Genomic DNA, 13,616 nt, shown 5'->3' with positions numbered 1-13,616 from the left:
GGTAGAGATTCACTTGTTATGGGAAGGGAGGTAGGAAGATAACAGGTCTCTTGTGATGTCAGTGGGAATTTATTTCTTCCACTTAGACCTTCTAGATCCTGCTTGATTTCAGTAGGACACCTCAGGCCGTGGCAGTTAGAGGCAATGAAAGCTGGTGTACAATGGAAAGTACCAACCTCTTCCCCAAAGCTAGAAAGAAGAGCTAGAAAGGGTTACAAGAAGCCTTCAGATAGTGGAAGAATTGCCATACAGAAAAGGTAATAGCTTTACTTTGAGGTGTTGGAGGGAAAAATGGGAGAAAGATTTTAGGCTCAGTAGAAGGAAGAGCTTTTTAATGATGACAGTGATTCAGCAATATGATGAGCTGCCTTTGAGAGGGTGAACTTCCTGCCCTTGGAAATATTAAAACACATGCTAGATACTATTTGATAGGGAATGTGAGGTAAAGTGAGTTATTGTCCTAGGTATGCAATTGAACTAGTGGATTTCTGAGGTAACTTCCTAGTTGGGCATATAATATAGAATTTCTACTAGGTGTTGGTATTTGGACTATGATGATGGAAATCCCAGCAAATATGTATGGAGTGTTTTTGCCAGACATTATGCTAAGGATTTTGTTTGAATTGCTTCCTACTTAATCTTCATAATAACTCAACAACATGTGTACCATTATTATCACTGCTCGGAGGAGGTGAACTCATCTGGTCTTAGTATAGCCCCTGTGCCCATAAATACTAGGCAAAATTGTGAGATTTGCAACTTACATCAGTCTTCTTAAGGACAGAACACAGCACTGTAAAAACAGATTGAATTCTTGACTGTTCACATCTGTTGATTAAGATTCCCCTGAGACTGTAGCTGGCGTCACCAGGACTTGTGGCTCTGAAGCGTCCAAGCCTCCCTGCAACATCTTGTTCTGTCACAGCCTCCTTGCACATGGAAGGCAAAGATGGCAGTGAGGACCAAGAAGACAGTGCCCTCTGAGAAGCAACAGTCATGCCCAAGAGGTGATACCTGAACAGGGCAAGGGCACTAGATACAGAAAGGCCTTCTAGGTTAGAAAGAAAAAGTATGAGGCCAGACATCAGCAAATGTTGGAATGAGGAGCTCAGAAAATTTTCTTCCCAAGAAAACCAATGAGAAACTGGCAAAAATAGAATCAACTTTTCAGAACTCTGGAAGTTATGAGGGCCTGCTGCACTCTGGGGAGCATTTATTTCAGAAGAAGTCTGAATCTGTAAGAACAATGAGCACTGTGATACTGTAACTTGCCTTGTTCTCAGCCTTCCTTTCTGGTTCCATGGGAGCCTTGAAAACTAAGAGCTGCAATTATAGAGAAAACCAGCAATCTGACAGCCACTGGAAGGGGTAGGTTGGGACTGGAGTTCCTTCAAAGACAAATACTCAGAGAAATGTCATTATTTGACCTGTCGGTTGGTTTCTGGAGGTTCCACTTGCAAGGCTCTCTTTATTTGACCTGACTGGAAGCTGCCCAGTGTGAAAAACCTCATTGAAAACAATTAGAGGCATTTGATTATTTTCATGGCTGCCTGAGGCAGTGGATAGCAGTTGGGGCAACCAATAGGCTGAACAAAAAGCTTAAAAGGCAGCGTTGGGGAAATGAGATTTCCTTCTGGCTTTGAAAACCCCTAACATATTCATGGGAATCTAGAAGGCCAAATACATACATAGGGCTGTGAGCATGCCTCGGACTGGGCTCATTCTTAGGAAGAATCTGAGAAGGCCCTAAACTCTTATCTCAGGCTGACGTTGAGATTCTGCATAAGCAGAAGGCAAAGGCAAGACCAAGGTGCCAACTGCCTGGCTGAGTGTTGAAGACGTGCCCCGACATCTGCGCAGAGCCCCTCAGTGAAGACGGGTGGATGTACCCGTCCCAAATGTTGAAAGAAGTCACTGTTAAACCATTAGCTGACAGCTCAACTAAGCAAGCAGGGACTTCAGTAGCCACCCACAACAAAAAATTTCAGACTTCACAGAATCAGTTCAGAAAAGTCACTAAAACAAAGGAACAAACAACAACATACAGCAGCAATAATAAATCCTGGGGAGAGGGAGAGAATGATTTCAACATTTTATTACATACAACTATTTCTATTTTCGGATGACATGATCTTGTATGTTGAAATCCTAAGGAATTCACAAAAGAAGTATTAGAGCTGTCTTAGTCCATTCAGGCCACCGTAACAAAATACCACAGACTGGGGAGCTTACAAACAACAAACATTTCTTTCTTAGAGTTTTGGAGGCTGGAAGTGTGAGAGCACGGTCAGGCGAGGGCTTGCTTCTGGGTCCCAGGCTTGTAGTATCCTCATAGGTGGACGGGGGCAGAGAGCTCCCTGGAACCTCTTTATAAGGCACTAATCCTGTTCATAAGTGTTCCACCCTCGTGACTTAAGCACATCCCAAAGACCCCTAAAAATACCATCATCTTTGGGCTTTAGGATTTCAGAATATGGAATTTAGGGTCGGGAGGAAGGGGACAGGAGGGCGGACAGAAACATTCTGACCATAGCAAGAGCTATTCAATGAGCTCATTGAGGTTGCAGGATACAAAATCATTATATAAAAATTGTGTTCTATACACTGCAATGAAAACACCTGAATATGCAATTAAAAAATAATTCCATTTGCAACTGCATCCAAAAGAGTAAAGTACATAGGAATAAATAAAACATGCACATTGAAAATTAGAAAACATTGTTTAAAGAAATTAAAGGACACCGAAATAAATGGAAATATATCCTGTGTTCATCAGAAGAATTAATATTGCTTCAAATATTCAATACAATCTCCATCAAAATTCCAACTGGCTTCTTTGCAGCAATGGACAAGCTGATCCTAAAATCTATGTGAGAATCCAAGGGACCCAAAATAGTGAAAACAATCTTGGAGAAGGAGGACAAAGTTGGAGGAGTCACATTTCCTGATTGCAAAACTTACAACAAAGTGTTATAAGGCAAACACCCTTATAACTACCATTAGGTTAAGAAATAGAATTTTTCTAGTCTCTTCCAAAGCTCCCTTTATGCCCCCAACAATTTTAACCCTTTTCCTCACCGCAAAAATAATCACTCTCCTGACTTTAATATTAATTTCTTCTTTGAATATCTTTATAGTTTTATCACTGAAGTGTGCATCCCTAACCTCTACATTGGTTGCAGTTTAAGTGGAAAAAGATAAAGGCCTGATTTAAGCCGGCTTTAAGCCCCTTCCAATGATCCGAATGGTGGAAACTATATAGAGGATTGCCAGTGGCCACTTCCTCTTGCTGCACCAACAAATTTACAGGGCAGAAGGTTAAAATAATTGGATATTTCAAGGTATTTAAAATAATTATTTTCATTGTCACTGTTCCACATTATCACAAAAACAGGCTTCAATATTGATGCTCAAAAAAGGAGTCTACCATCTTTTTTTTGTTTGTTTGTTATCATTAATCTACAATTACATGAAGAACATTATGTTTACTAGGCTCCCCCCTTCACCACGTCCCTCCCACAAACCTCATTATAGTCACTGTCCATCTGCGTAGTAAGATGCTGTAGAATCACTACTTGTCTTCTCTGTGTTGTACAGCCCTCCCCATGCCCCCCCACATTATACATGCTAATCCTAATACCCCCTTTCTTTTTCCCTGCCCTTATCCCTCCCTTCCCACCCATCCTCCCCAGTCCCTTTCCCTTTGGTAACTTAGTCCATTCTTGGGTTCTGTGATTCTGCTGCTGTTTTGTTCCTTCAGTTTTTCTTTGTTCTTATACTCCATATATGAATGAAATCATTTGGTACTTGTCTTTCTCCGCCTGGCTTATTTCACTGAATATAATACCCTCTAGCTCCATCCATGTTGTTGCAAATGGTAGGATTTGTTTTCTTCTTATAATATTATTCCATTGTGTATATGTACCACGTCTTCTTTGTCCATTCATCTACTGATGGACACTTAGGTTGCTTCCATTTCTTGGCTATTGTAAATAGTGCTGCGATAAACATAGGGGTGCATCTGTCTTTTTCAAAGTGGGCTGCTGCATTTTTAGGGTAAATTCCTAGAAATAGAATTCCTGGGTCAAATGGTATTTCTATTTTGAGCTTTTTGGGGAACCTCCATATTGCTTTCCACAATGGTTGAACTAACTTACATTCCCACCAGCAGTGTAGGAGGGTTCCCCTTTCTCCACAACCTCGCCAACATTTGTTGTTGTTCGTCTTTTGGATGGTGGCGATCCTTGCTGGTGTGAGGTGATATCTCATTGTGGTTTTAATTTGCATTTCTCTCATGACTAGCGATTACCATCTTTTATTTATGACTAAAACCACTTCATTTATTCTGTGTATTTATCACTAAACAATGTAGCAAGAGACCAATGGAAATGAGCTTTACTTGCCTTACAGACAATTCATTCCACAAGTACCAGTTCTGATTCCTTGAATGTAGAAGTGTATTACTACATGACAATGAGAACAGAAGTTAAATTTGGGATGGGCTTTTAAGTAGATACATATTGTTTTTGCTTCTTGGATCTCTTCTTAAAGTCTTTTATTTTTTAGAACTACCCTTTGTTCATTCCATGTAGTACAGTCCAGTCTTCTTATCACTGTCTGTTTCATCCCTGCTCCTCTCTCTCTAAGAATACAGGAGACATAAGACCATATTGGAATATCAGAATACTTATTCCACTTGGCCACCATAATTAGTTTTAGAAATGGGCTTGAAACACAAACTGAGTCAATAAGAATCTTCCTTAAGATTTAATATGGAGACTGAAAGAAACAAGAATCTTTACCCCCTCTAGTATCACAAGTTATAATAAGTCTGTAGACCAAAATCTGCTGACAGCTGTCTCTTCCAACTATATTGATGAAACTGTCTGAAAACAAAAGCCTTTATGCACAGGAAAGCAGAGTCAAAATATACACTGAGTATCTTTTTTTTTTTTTTGTAGATAATTATTTTTTATTGAAGGGTAGTTGACACACAGTATTACATTACATTAGTTTCAGGTGTACAACATAATGATTCAACATTTATATACATGACAATTCTAGGTACCAGCTATCACCATACCAAGCTGTTACAATATCTTGACTATTCCTTATGCTATACATTACATCCTGGATACTTATTTATTTTACCATTGGAAGTGTGTACTTTTTTTTGGTTGTTGTTGTTAGGGCATCTCTCATATTTATTGATCAAATGGTTGTTAACAACAATAAAATTCTGTATAGGGGAGTCAATGCTCAATGCACAATCTTTAATACACCCCAAGCCTAATTTTCGTAAGTCTCCAATCTTCTGAGGCATAACAAACAAGTTCTTACATGGAGAACTAATTCTTACATAGTGAATAAGTTACACAGTGAACAGTACAAGGGCAGTCATCACAGAAACTTTCAGTTTTGCTCATGCATTATGAACTATAAACAGTTCAAATATGAATACTCATTTGGTTTTTATACTTGATTTATATGTGGATACCACATTTCTCTCTTTATTATTATTATTTTTAATAAAATGCTGAAGTGGTAGATAGATACAAGATAAAGGTAGAAAACATAGTTTAGTGTTGTAAGGGAGCAAATGTAGATGATCAGGTGTGTGCCTGTAGACTATGTGTTAATCCAAGCTAGACAAGGGAAATAAAACATCCACGCATGCAGAAGATTTCTCTCAGAACAGGGGGGGTGAGGTTCTAAGCCTCACCTCTGTTGATCCCCAATTTCTCACCTGATGACCCCCCTGCGACTGTGCCTGTCTTAGGTTGTTCCTCCCTTGAGGAATCTTACCCGTCTCTGGCTAACCAGTCATCTTCCGGGGCCATACAGGGAAATGTAAAGTTGGTAAGTGAGAGAGAAGCCTTATTGTTTGAAATGGTTAGCTTTTTATTTCTTTGCATATTTATGCCCTGTAGCTTCTATGCCCAGCATTTGTCTTGAGGTATCTTTACCACTTGGAAGAATTATGATACTCGGTAAATTTGATATGAGGCACGAATTCTATTTAAGGGTTGTAATTAGGAAGGAAGAAGAAAAGCTATAGAAGTAGCAGGCAGAAGAAAACATGGGAAGATTGATTATTTCTTTGACATATCTTCTTGTAGAGTAACTTCAGCATGTATAGGTTTTAAGCTACTACTTAAATTGCGCCCACACATTAACATAATAGGAGGATAGTTACATAACCAAAGCATATCTGTAATTACCAGCCATCTCCAGTGAAACCAAGAGAACCAGTTAGGCACCTTAGGCATTTGTGAAAACTTATCTATGATATGGTGGATATTGTCCAACTGAACTTGAACAGTCTGAGAAATCAGACAAATTAAAACAACCCATTCCTGGGGAATGTTCACATCCCTTATGTTCTTTTAACAGTAAATAGTCTGTAGTTGTAAGATTTTGGAGCGCTACAATTTGCACTTCTCTTAATTCTTGGTTGAGTTCCAACAGTATAGATCCAGTCAAATTTGTTGTTTTACTGTATGCACAGGCCAGCTTAGATATCTCCTTCATTCCCATGGCAAGTCCAGGAGCTGGTGGGATGGGGGCATCTACAGCTGTAGCAGTGCGTGGATCTTTGTTGGGGTTTTTTGATGATCATCTTCTGGCATGAGTCTTCCAGAGAGTGCTGATTTTGGAAGTTCTCTTTCATATCGTATCTTAGTTCATGTTCGGGGTAGCCCAATTAGGCTTTGATCTTCTGTATAAACGCAAACAGACCCTTTGCCTACACTTTTATATGCCCTTTATACCCTTGTGTAGAACTCATTGGAGGTTACCACACAGGAACTGCCCTTTTTTCTTTTGTTTTGTTTTTGGTATCACTAATCTACACTTACATGACGAATATTATGTTTACTAGGCTCTCCCCTATACCAGGTCTCCCCTATAAACCCCTTTACAGTCACTGTCCATCAGCAGAGCAAAATGTTGTAGAATCCCTACTTGCCTTCTCTGTGTTGTACAGCCCTCCCTTTTCTCCTACCCCCCCATGCATGCTAATCTTAATACCCCCCTACCTTTCCCCCCTTATCCCTCCCTACCCACCCATCCTTCCCAGTCCCTTTCCCTTTGGTACCTGTTAGTCCATTCTTGAGTTCTGAGATTCTGGTGCTGTTTTGTTCCTTCAGTTTTTCCTTTGTTCTTATATTCCACAGATGAGTGAAATCATTTGGTATTTCTCTTTCTCCGCTTGGCTTGTTTCACTGAGCATAATACCCTCCAGCTCCATCCATGTTGCTGCAAATGGTAGGATTTGCCCTTTTCTTATGGCTGAGTAGTATTCCATTGTGTATATGTACCACATCTTCTTTATCCATTCATCTATCGATGGACATTTAGGTTGCTCCCAATTCTTGGCTATTGTAAATAGTGCTGCGATACACATAGGGGTGCACTGATCTTTCTCATACTTGATTGCTGCATTCTTAGGGTAAATTCCTAGGAGTGCAATTCCTGGGTCAAATGGTAAGTCTGTTTTGAGCATTTTGATGTACCTCCATACTGCTTTCCACAATGGTTGAACTAACTTACATTCCCACCAGCAGTGTAGGAGGGTTCCCCTTTCTCCACAGCCTCGCCAACATTTGTTGTTGTTTGTCTTTTGGATGGCAGCCATCCTTACTGGTGTGAAGTGATACCTCATTGTAGTTTTAATTTGCATTTCTCTGATAATTAGCGATGTGGAGCATCTTTTCATGTGTCTGTTGGCCATCTGTATTTCTTTTTTGGAGAACTGTCTGTTCAGTTCCTCTGCCCATTTTTTAATTGGGTTATTTGTTTTTTGTTTGTTGAGGCGTGTGAGCTCTTTATATATTCTGGACGTCAAGCCTTTATCGGATGTGTCATTTTCAAATATATTCTCCCATACTGTAGTGTTCCTTTTTTGTTCTATTGATGGTGTCTTTTGCTGTACAGAAGCTTTTCAGCTTAATATAGTCCCACTTACTCATTTTTCTGTTGTTTTCCTTGCCCGGGGAGATATGTTCAAGAAGAGGTCACTCATGTTTATGTCTAAGAGGTTTTTGCCTATGTTTTCTTCCAAGAGTTTAATGGTTTCATGACTTACATTCAGGTCTTTGATCCATTTTGAGTTTACTTTTGTATATGGGGTTTGACATAAGGGCATATGTTAGACATAGACAGAAAGGCAGTTCCTGTGTGGTAACCTCCAAGTTTCATTCTCCTACATGTAGCTGTCCAGTTTTGCCAGCACCATCTGTTGAAGAGACTGTCATTTCACCATTGTATGTCCATGGCTCCTTTATCAAATATTAATTGACCATATATGTCTGGGTTAATGTCTGGATTCTCTAGTCTGTTCCATTGGTCTGTGGCTCTGCTCTTGTGCCAGGACCAAATTGTCTTGATTACTATGGCTTTATAGTAGAGCTTGAAGTTGGGGAGTGAGATCCCCCCTACTTTATTCTTCTTTCTGAGGATTGCTTTGGCTATTCGGGGTCTTTGGTGTTTCCATATGAATTTTTGAATTATTTGTTCCAGTTCACTGAAGCAAGTTGCTGGTAGTTTCATAGGGATTGCATCAAATGTGTATATTGCTTTGGGCAGGATGGCCATTTTGACAATATTAATTCTTCCTAGCCAAGAGCATGGGATGAGTATCCATCTGTTAGTGTCCCCTTTAATTTCTCTTAAGAGTGACTTGTAGTTTTCAGAGTATAAGTCTTTCACTTCTTTGGTTAGGTTTATTCCTAGGTATTTTATTTTTTTTGATGCAATTGTGAATGGAGTTGTTTTCCTGATTTCTCTTTCTGTTGGTTCATTGTTGGTATATAGGAAAGCCACAGATTTCTGTGTGTTGATTTTTTATCCTGCAACTTTGCTGTATTCCGATATCAGTTCTAGTAGTTTTGGGGTGGAGTCTTTAGGGTTTTTTATGTACAGTATCATGTCATCTGCAAATAGTGACAGTTTAACTTCTTTTTACCAATCTGGATTCCTTGTATTTCTTTGTTTTGTCTGATTGCCGTGGCTAGGACCTCCAGTACTATGTTAAATAACAGTGGAGAGAGTGGGCATCCCTGTCTAGTTCCCGATCTCAGAGGAAATGCTTTCAGCTTCTCGCTGTTCAATATAATGTTGGCTGTGGGTTTATCATAGATGGTCTTTATTATGTTGAGGTACTTGCCCTCTATTCCCATTTTGCTGAGAGTTTTTATCATGAATGGATGTTGAACTTTGTCAAATGCTTTTTCAGCATCTATGGAGATGATCATGTGGTTTTTGTCTTTCTTTTTGTTGATGTGGTGGATGATGTTGATGGACTTTCGAATGTTGTGCCATCCTTGCATCCCTGGGATGAATCCCACTTGGTCATGGTGTACGATGGTTTTGATGTATTTTTGAATTCGGTTTGCTAATATTTTGTTGAGTATTTTTGCATCTATGTTCATCAGGGATATTGGTCTGTAGTTTTCTATTTTGGTGGGGTCTTTGCCTGGTTTTGGTATTAGGGTGATGTTAGCTTCATAGAATGAGTTTGGGAGTATCCCCTCCTCCTCTATTTTTTGGAACACTCTAAGGAGAATGGGTATTATGTCTTCCCTGTATGTCTGATAAAATTCTGAGGTAAATCCATCTGGCCTGGGGGTTTTGTTCTTTGGTAGTTTTTTGATTACCGCTTCAATTTTGTTGCTGGTAATTGGTCTGTTTAGATTTTCTGTTTCTTCCTGGGTCAATCTTGGAAGGTTGTATTTTTCTAGGAAGTTGTCCATTTCTCCTAGGTTTCCCAGCTTGTTAGCATATAGGTTTTCATAGTATTCTCTAATAATTCTTTGTATTTCTGTGGGGTCCGTCGTGATTTTTCCTTTCTCGTTTCTGATACTGTTGATTTGTGTTGACTCTCTTTTCCTCTTAATAAGTCTGGCTAGAGGCTTATCTATTTTGTTTATTTTCTCGAAGAACCAGCTCTTGGTTTCATTGATTTTTGCTATTGTTTTATTCTTCTCAATTTTATTTATTTCTTCTCTGATCTTTATTATGTCCCTCCTTCTGCTGACCTTAGGCCTCTTGTGTTCTTCTTTTTCCAATTTCGATAATTGTGACATTAGACCATTCATTTGGAATTGCTCTTCCTTTTTTAAATATGCCTGGATTGCTATATACTTTCCTCTTAAGACTGCTTTTGCTGTGTCCCACAGAAGTTGGGGCTTAGTGTTGTTGTTGTCATTTGTTTCCATATATTGCTGGATCTCCATTTTGATTTGGTCATTGATCCATTGATTATTTAGGAGCGTGTTGTTAAGCCTCCACGTGTTTGTGAGCCTCTTTGCTTTCTTTGTACAGTTTATTTCTAGTTTTATGCCTTTGTGGTCTGAAAAGTTGGTTGGTAGGATTTCAATCTTTTGGAATTTTCTGAGGCTCTTTTTGTGGCCTAGTATGTGGTCTATTCTGGAGAATGTTCCATGTGCACTTGAGAAGAATGTATATCCTGTTGCTTTTGGATGTAGAGTTCTGTAGATGTCTATTAGGTCCATCTGCTCTACTGTGTTGTTCAGTGCTTCCATGTCCTTACTTATTTTCTGCCCAGTGGATCTATCCTTTGGGGTGAGTGGTGTGTTGAAGTCTCCTAGAATGAATTGCAGTCTATTTCCCCCTTTAGTTCTGTTAGTATTTGTTTCACATATGCTGGTGCTCCTGTGTTGGGTGCATATATATTTAGAATGGTTATATCCTCTTGTTGGACTGAGCCCTTTATCATTATGTAGTGTCCTTCTTTATCTCTTGTTACTTTCTTTGTTTTGAAGTCTATTTTGTCTGATATTAGTACTGCAACCCCTGCTTTCTTCTCGCTGTTGTTTGCTTGAAATATGTTTTTCCATCCCTTGACTTTTAGTCTGTACATGTCCTTGGGTTTGAGGTGAGTTTCTTGTAAGCAGCATATAGATGGGTCTTGCTTTTTTATCCATTCTATTACTCTGTGTCTTTTGATTGGTGCATTAAGTCCATTTACATTTAGGGTGACTATTGAAAGATATGTACTTATTGCCATTGCAGGCTTTAAATTCGTGGTTACCAAAGGTTCAAGGTTAGCCTCTTTAGTATCTTATTGCCTAACTTAGCTCGCTTATTGAGCTTTTATATACACTGTCTGGAGATTCTTTTCTTCTCTCCCTTCTTATTCCTCCTCCTCGGTGCTTCATATGTTGGGTGTTTTGTGCTGTGCTCTTTTTAGGAGTGCTCCCATCTAGAGCAGTCCCTGTAAGATGTTCTGTAGAGGTGGTTTGTGGGAAGCAAATTCCCTCAGCTTTTGTTTGTCTGGGAATTGTTTAATCCCACCATCATATTTGAATGATAGTCGTGCTGGATACAGTATCCTTGGTTCAAGGCCCTTCTGTTTCATTGTATTAAATATATCATGCCATTCTCTTCTGGCCTGTAGGGTTTCTGTTGAGAAATCTGATGTTAGCCTGATGGGTTTTCCTTTATAGGTGACCTTTTTCTCTCTAGCTGCCTTTAAAACTCTTTCCTTGTCCTTGATCTTTGCCATTTTAATTATTATGTGTCTTGGTGTTGTCCTCCTTGGATCCTTTCTGTTGGGGGTTCTGTGTACTTCCTTGGTCTGTTTGATTATTTCCTCCCCCAGTTTGGGGAAGTTTTCAGCAATTATTTCTTCTAAGATACTTTCCATCTCTTTTCCTCTCTCTTCTTCTTCTGGAACCCCTATAATATGGATATTGTTCCTTTTGGATTGGTCACATAGTTCTCTTAACATTGTTTCATTCCTGTAGATCCTTTTATCTCTCTCTATGTCAGCTTCTATGCGTTCCTGTTCTCTGGTTTCAATTCCATCAATGGCCTCTTGCATCCTATCCATTCTGCTTATAAACCCTTCCAGAGTTTGTTTCATTTCTGTGATCTCCTTTCTGGCATCTGTGATCTCCCTCTGGACTTCATCCCATTTGTCTTGCGTATTTCTCTGCATCTCTGTCAGCATGTTTATGATTCTTATTTTGAATTCTTTGTCAGGAAGACTGGTTAGGTCTGTCTCCTTCTCTGGTGTTGTCTCTGTGATCTTTGTCTGCCTGTAGCTTTGCCTTTTCATGGTGATAGGAATAGTTTGCAGAGCTGGGATGAGTGACGGCTGGAAGAACTTCCTTTCTTTTTTTTTTTTTTTTTTTTTTTTAGATAATTATTTTTTATTGAAGGGTAGTTGACACACAGTATTACATTACATTAGTTTCAGGTGTACAACATAATGATTCAACATTTATATACATGACAATTCTAGGTACCAGCTATCACCATACCAAGCTGTTACAATATTTTGACTATATTCCTTATGCTATACATTACATCCCGGTTGCTTATTTATTTTACAATTGGAAGTGTGTACTTTTTCTTGGTTGTTGTTGTTAGGGCATCTCTCATATTTATTGATCAAATGGTTGTTAACAACAATAAAATTCTGTATAGGGGAGTCAATGCTCAATGCACAATCATTAATCCACCCCAAGCCTAATTTTCGTCAGTCTCCAATCTTCTGAAGCATAACGAACAAGTTATTACATGGAGAACAAATTCTTACATAGTGAATAAGTTACATGGTGAACAGTACAAGGGCAGTCATCACAGAAACTTTTGGTTTTGCTCATGCATTATGAACTATAAACAGTCAGTTCAAATATGAATACACATTTGATTTTTATACTTGATTTATATGTGGATACCACATTTCTCTCTTTATTATTTTTAATAAGATGCTGAAGTGGTAGGTAGATACAACATAAAGGTAGAAAACATAGTTTAGTGTTGTAAGAGAGCAAATGTAGATGATCAGGTGTGTGCCTGTAGACTATGTGATAATCCAAGCTAGACAAGGGCAATAAAACATCCACATATGCAGAAGATTTCTCTCAGAACAGGGGGGGTGAGGTTCTAAGCCTCACCTCTGTTGATCCCCAATTTCTCACCTGATGACCCCCCTGCGACTGTGCCTGTCTTAGGTTGTTCCTCCCTTGAGGAATCTTACCCGTCTCTGGCTAACCAGTCATCTTCCGGGGCCATACAGGGAAATGTTAAGTTGGTAAGTGAGAGAGAAGCCTTATTGTTTGAAATGGTTAGCTTTTTATTTCTTTGCATATTTATGCCCTGTGGCTTCTATGCCCAGCATTTGTCTTGAGGTATCTTTACCACTTGGAGGAGTTATGATACTCGGTAAATTTGATATGAGGCACGAATTCTATTTAAGAATTTGTTGTAATTAGGAAGGAAGAAGAAAAGCTATAGAAGTAGCAGGCGGGAGAAAACATGGGAAGATTGATTATTTCTTTGACATATCTTCTTGTAGAGTAACTTCAGCATGTATAGGTTTTAAGCTACTACTTAAATTGCGCACACACATTAACATAATAGGAGTATAGTTACATAACCAAAGCATACCTGTAATTACCAGCCATCTCCAGTGAAACCAAGAAAACCAGTTAGGCACCCTAGGCATTTGTGAAAACTTATCAATGATATGATGGTTATTATCTAACTGAATTTGAATAGTTTGAGAAAAATCAGACAAATTAATCAACCCATTCCTGGGGAATGTTCACATCCCATATGTTCTTTTAACAGTAAATAGTCTGTAG

This window comes from Manis pentadactyla, chromosome 11, assembly GCF_030020395.1.
Source record: "Manis pentadactyla isolate mManPen7 chromosome 11, mManPen7.hap1, whole genome shotgun sequence".
Classification (NCBI taxonomy): Eukaryota; Metazoa; Chordata; class Mammalia; order Pholidota; family Manidae; genus Manis; species Manis pentadactyla.
The sequence above is the reverse complement of the archived record's forward strand: the minus strand, read 5'-3'. Positions refer to the sequence as shown.